Source organism: Lycorma delicatula, chromosome 6 (genome assembly GCF_047948215.1).
Source record: "Lycorma delicatula isolate Av1 chromosome 6, ASM4794821v1, whole genome shotgun sequence".
NCBI classification, from domain to species: Eukaryota; Metazoa; Arthropoda; class Insecta; order Hemiptera; family Fulgoridae; genus Lycorma; species Lycorma delicatula.
The window spans coordinates 131,957,442-131,963,776 of NC_134460.1; the positions used below are offsets into that span (position 1 = coordinate 131,957,442).

At 32.7% G+C, this 6,335-nt stretch overlaps 1 long non-coding RNA gene across 1 annotated transcript in view; it reads left to right on the plus strand.

Moving 5' to 3' along the window:
* Window positions 1-4,003, plus strand: part of LOC142326843 (uncharacterized) — a 118,417-nt gene extending 114,414 nt beyond the window's left edge. Inside the window, exon 3 of the long non-coding RNA XR_012756877.1 lies at window positions 3,940-4,003. This is a non-coding gene — a long non-coding RNA (uncharacterized LOC142326843). The remainder of the gene's footprint in view (window positions 1-3,939) is intronic.
* The last annotated feature ends 2,332 nt before the right edge of the window (window positions 4,004-6,335 follow it).

Below are 6,335 nucleotides of genomic sequence, written 5' to 3' on the forward strand. Positions count from 1 at the left end.
CTATAGTAAATATAATGACAATAATTTTAATAATTATTTATTCTTTGAAATCTTACAGTATCATTTACAAAATAGGATTGTATTTCAAATTTCATTTATTCAGATGACAAATTTGTAGGTTTTAAATTACCATTGGAAATTTATCTTACCGTTTCATCCCAAACCATACACATTTTTTTATTAATATTGAAATTAAAAAAAAAATGAAAATATTTTATTTAAATAATTGAATAAACAATTAATTTAAAATAAATTACTCAATAAATATGTTAATTTTTAATTAAAATATGTTTACAGGCATTATGTTACGTAGATGAATTGTTTTGATAAGGAAAAATTATAATTGTCTAATTATTGAAATACTTTTGTCTTAAAAAATTATTTGTATTTTCAATTTTTTTTTTGTTGAAAAATTAGTTATTTAAAAAAGATAATAAATTTTGGATTTAATTAAATGAAAACAATAAAAATTGTACTTAAATATTACCGAGCTCTTTCCAATTCAGAGTACGAATTTAACCGATTTTAAAACTGTGATTTTAATAATGTGGAATTTTAACAAATTTTTATTTTAATTAATTATCCTTAATACATGTGTAACCATAATTTATGATTTTTTGAAAATTAACAACAGTATAGCTGTTTAGATGACACTGGATAAAATAATTCAGATTTATTCTATAAATAGATGATATTTCCTGATAATCTCCTGTATTACAATAATTAAAATAATATTGCAGATTATTAAAAATTTTCTTTATTTTTATCCATCTGCGATGATTATATTATTAATATTTACATAATTATATTTCAATATAATAAAATTAATATTATTATTGCTCATACTAAAAATTATTACATTTATTTCACTAAATTTATTGATAAATTTTAATACACCTTTTACTTAAATGTATTTAGAAAAATTCTATAATTAGCATCGGCAATTATATTTTGTCCAGTCCTTCAAATATCATCATGGAACATTTAACATCAGACAGCGCAGAAAAATCTTTAAAACTAAATCGGTAATAAATAATGAAACATTTCGATCCCCAACTTAAACTTTTCGATCTATAAACGAAAAATAATGGTAAGAGATTGTTGATATATTTGAACAATACTTAAAGATGTATTATTATTTTATTTTTAGAATTAATCAACTTTGATTTAATTGATTAAAGTCACGCGAATCGTGAGGTTACCGTATGGAATAAACTAGTGCTTCCGCCAGATGTTGAATCAATCAGTGATGACGTGTCGTTCGTTCCTAATTTATCAGTTCATGAATCACTATATAACCTTGGTAAATATAATAATTTTCATTTTGTCTGATTCATATAATATTTTGCAAATTTTCTGATTCTTAGTGCAGCCTTTTTGATTCAGGATTCGTAGGTCATTGGGTATTTCATTTGTGTAATTATATTTCCTTTAGTTAGAGTACCAGGGCGATATTGGTCGTGAGGTAATGTAGAGGAGCCGTTAACGTTAAAATGTAAGTAACCCTGTTGGACCTCTAACTGTTTACCTCTCGCATTGAAAGACAAACAATAAACCTCTTTTTTTTACTTTTTTTTTGACTCTCCTCCCCTGGGCCGGTCCGACTGGTTGGTATTGCGCCACCCAGGGGAGTGTCTGTTGTACTCAAATGGGCCTTCCCACCTACCGGCTGTATGTCCTGCATGGCAGGTCGGCCCACCGGTCAGTTCTTTTGAGTCTATTGATATGCCCATCTATATATATCGCCATGCCATACCGTGATTGTCTTGACGTGACGATTGGGTCTTTTCTTTGATCTTTCCTATCAAGAAAACCCTTGGAGTCACCAGTGGCTCATCGAAACCGGCACACCTCAGCATGCCAGTCCTCACCACTGGGGCTATCCGCCCTTCCCTATACTAAGATCAGAAGAACCCCAATCTCCTCTCGTCCTCATTTTTCTGCGTTAATATTTTCTTAATAGCTGAATCAACCCTCTTCCAGGCATCTTCACTCTGCAACATGTGATTAATTAATCTGCCGTTACCATCAGATGATAGATCGATGTCTACTAATTCTTCTCTCCATACAGTAAATGTGTGCTCAACATCATCTTCGGGATCGCAATACAAACATTCCGTCGATGCTCTTCTACAGATTCTGTGCAAGTAAAAATTAAAGTTGCCATGCCCTGTAAAGTATTGTGACAGGTGAAAATTCACTTCCCCATGCTTCCTATATATTCAAATATCGGGGATGAGTCTCTTTGTTCTACCTCCAGGGCCATTCTCATTCCACCTATCCTGCCACTTTGCCATTAGCCGCTGCCTTGATTCGTAAATTCAAACTCCCTGGTCTCTTTCAAGTGTCAATAAATCAATCGGTGGGACTCCAGAGAGCACACACAAAGCCTCATAGGAGACCGTCCTATATGCAGAAATCACTCCAAGCAACAGTCTCCTATGGGTCCTGATCCTATGGTTTTTCTTTACTTGCACTGAAATCCACCAAACCGGCACCGCATAAAGCATGGACGATATTACCGAAGACGCTATGACCCTTCTCTTTGACGCCTTAGGCGCTCTTTGGTTCGTCATAATGATATTTAAAGATTTTATCATTCTGTCAGCCCTGTTACAAACTTCGTTTATATGTTCAGTGAAGGAACCGTTCCTCTGAAAGGTAACGCCTAGGTACTTCAGCTTATCAGTTTCTGCTATTGGTTCACCGTTGATCCTGATATCCAACCGATCAATGATCCTTCTTCCAGTGAAAGTGATAAATTTTTATTACATAGCCAGTTTTCTATCATCTGTAATGTCAAATTGGCCTTATTTTGTACTTCCAGTGCATGTCTATCACTCGCAAGGATCACCAGGTCATCTGCATAGGCAATAACCTCGACTCCTGCAGGATAATTCCGTCAAAAGTTAAAACCCATAATAACGGGCCCAAAACGGAGCCTTGGGGAACTCCACCGTGTATGTTGTCCAAATCTCCACTTTCCGTTGCAATTCTGCACGATCTGTCAGAGAGGTATCTCCTCGCCTGTCTCCTAAGATATGGGCTTACGTTCTTAGCCAATAATGCACTGTGAATATGGCTCCATTTGATGGAGCCAAAAGCATTCTTAACGTCTAGTGAGACAAGTAACGGAATCCCTCTTGTTCTCCAAGTACCTCTTCTGACATCTGCTATCCAAGTAGTTACTTTCTTTGCTGCCAACGCGGAGGAGCGTCCCTTCCAGAACCCGAATTGATTGACGCTTATACCTACGCCTTCTTCAATTTCGCATACAATTCTGTTGGCGAGCATCTTCTCTACCGCTTTGCCCAAGTTTATTTAAGAGACTCAGCGGTCTAAATCGAGACAGACCTTGATCATCACCGCCTTTAGGGAGGAAGACCACCCTGGCCTCCCTCCAACATCGCGGGAATGAATCATTCTCCAAGCTATAATTAGCTATATCAGTCATCTCCCAGGGAAGCTGTTTTACAAGGCCTTTGAGTATTGCAGCAGGGATTTTATCAGTGCCGGGGCTCTTTTTATTACCGAGTTGTCCGATAGCGTTACTTAGCTCAGCAGGGGTAAACCTCCTAATCTAATCTATTCCAACGTTTATAATTCTGGTTATTTTCATTAAAACGTGTTATATTAGTAATATGAAGAATAATTTGCTCCTGAGGAATAGTTTCCTAATATTGACAGAAACCATTCGGTTAAAAATTAAGAGGGAAAAAGTTTAAAAGGGGCATTAGCACTGTACAAGTGATTCCTTTTAAGTTTTAATTATGATCTTATATATTGATAAATAAATGTTTCTATTATTTATTACTGATTTAGCTTTAACGATTTTTCAGCGCTATCTGATGTTAAATGTTCCACGATGATGTTTGAAAGACTGGACAAAATACAGTTATCAGGAAGTAATAAATTTGTTTTTTGATTTCGCTGTTGTAGGTATCTATTGAAAATCAAGTTACATCCCAGCTGTATCCATTCCTGCTACATGGCAAATAAATTTCAGGTGAGTAATATAATAAATACGATCATAAAAAAAAACTGTTTATCTGTTTGGTCATTGGTTACAGGCGGAAAGGGGTCTATCTACAAAGAGCTTACGTGCTTAACATTTTGTGATACGCCAGAAAGAAACACGACTATTGTTATGGTCAGTAGGTTAGATATGGTAGGGGTGGTTGGAATACGACCGGAGCTGCGAGCGTTTCCTCCCTCCGAGTTATAGATAGATAGACCAGATTGGATTTCCTATAGGTCAAGAGGTTGTTTTTATTTTTATTTATTTATTTATCTTCTTTTTTTTCTTTGAGAATTACGACTTCAAACGGGCTGCACATATATTTTAACAAGAAAAATGAGATGGATGAAATGATAGATGATGGCAAAATACCAAACCCTTGTCGGGAAATCGAGCCTGAGACTACAATGTTTACCGCTACACCAATTGTCCGATCTTAAAGCGGTTTAATTCAGAAAAATTATGTTTGAAAGAAGCTTGGTACCATTTAAATATAAAGGGAAAGTATAAAATATTTTATTTTATTGTTTATAGGCTACGTCTTAGATATGCGTTCTATGTATGCGACGTAGTATTTTTCATTTTATAATAAAATTTATTATAATCATATAGTTTCGTTAAAATTGTATTCCATTTAAATTAAACATGGGAGGTGTTGTAAACATATTTATATAATTTTCCTGAATAAAAACACAAACCTGTTTTTATCTTATAAATAACCCAATTTTCCGAAAGTATTATCGACTGTAGTATAATTCTACACGTATAAAAGTGTAATTTGAATGTAATTCAAGGTCATATTAAAGAAGGGGAAAGTTCCCGGTATTAGATCTCTGTACACTATTATCTTTTAAGCAACCTGCATACAGGTTTTAATCTGATCAACATTGCTACGACTAAAGCCTTCGTAATAATCATAATAATAACAGCAATGATTATGTAGCTATTTTTGTTTTGTCTGTGGTTTAATATCTTATATTTTTTAGTGTTATTTTTACCGATTTGTTTTTCGTTTTTTGTTTTCATTGACTTTCGGCCTGTCATTTCTTTTATAATGATATTTTTAGAAGCATCATTACAATTTTATTATGTGTTACCAACAGTTACGTGAGCATATTTCATCTCTCATACGTGAGAATTCCAATAAATGTCTTTTTTAGACATTTTCAATCTCTTTTTTCCGATTTTATCATTTTGTTTCTGTTAAGTTTAGATTTTTTTTGAACGGTTTTCCCCCTTAATCAGCTTTTAATTTTTTATTAATAATCTATTTAATCGAATTTTTATAGTATTATTAAAATCATTATTAATACATATCATTTCATTAGCGACGATTCATTTTTTCCTGAACACCCGAGTTATTATCGGCTCCCGGACACAAAATTACCATTACCATTTACAATGTAAACGATAAGTTTCTAGTATTCAATAAAAATACTACTTTTGCTGTTGTATTTTATAAGTTATCTTTCGGAAAATGTGATGAAATTGCTCTATCGTTACCGGGTACGTTAAATTATGGACTCGTTGACATATCAGAGTAAACCACAGTTATTTTTTCACACAGCTTATGTACTTTCTGAGAAGAAAGAAACATTTATTTATTAAAGAGATAAGTAATATTTTAAAATGTTCTTCCCTTTTAGTGTCGAAATGAAAGCAGTAATGTCGATTGAGCTCTGCTTATGGCCATTCACTTAATGTTTGATCTTTTATTTTTTTTCAGATTGTTTATTTTTCGATCTTCCGTTTGTGTTTCACTTTCACTGATATTTCCTACTATTTTTATTAACATTGCTTTTTTCTGCACATAAACATTACTTTTTTTTGTTTTACTTGTACCAAATAGTAGTATTATATTCTCATTACAATTTACCTGTCCTTTTAATTTTGTACATTTATTTTTAAACCCACGTCGTAGATATTCCTGAACTTGTTTTTCATCCAACTGCACTAAACCAATATATATTTATATTTTTTATCAATGTAAATCCAGAAAATTTTCGTATAATACACGTTAAATGATTCGTCAAACCATGGCGGATACATAATGGAAAACTCTCCAAGTTTGAACAAATTACTTTAAGGTAAATGTAATTAAGTAAAATTATAAATGTAATTGCAATTCAATAAATATAATTTAGTAACAATCGTCTTCGACAAATTGGATTATTACAGGGTTAAATTCAGTATCCGTTTACACAAGTTTTATTTAACCAAAACTTACTTCAAACTATGACCATCTAAATCTAGGTGGCCACTTCGATTTTTAAATAATTATCATTATTATATACTATGGAAAAAGTATAAAAAAAGG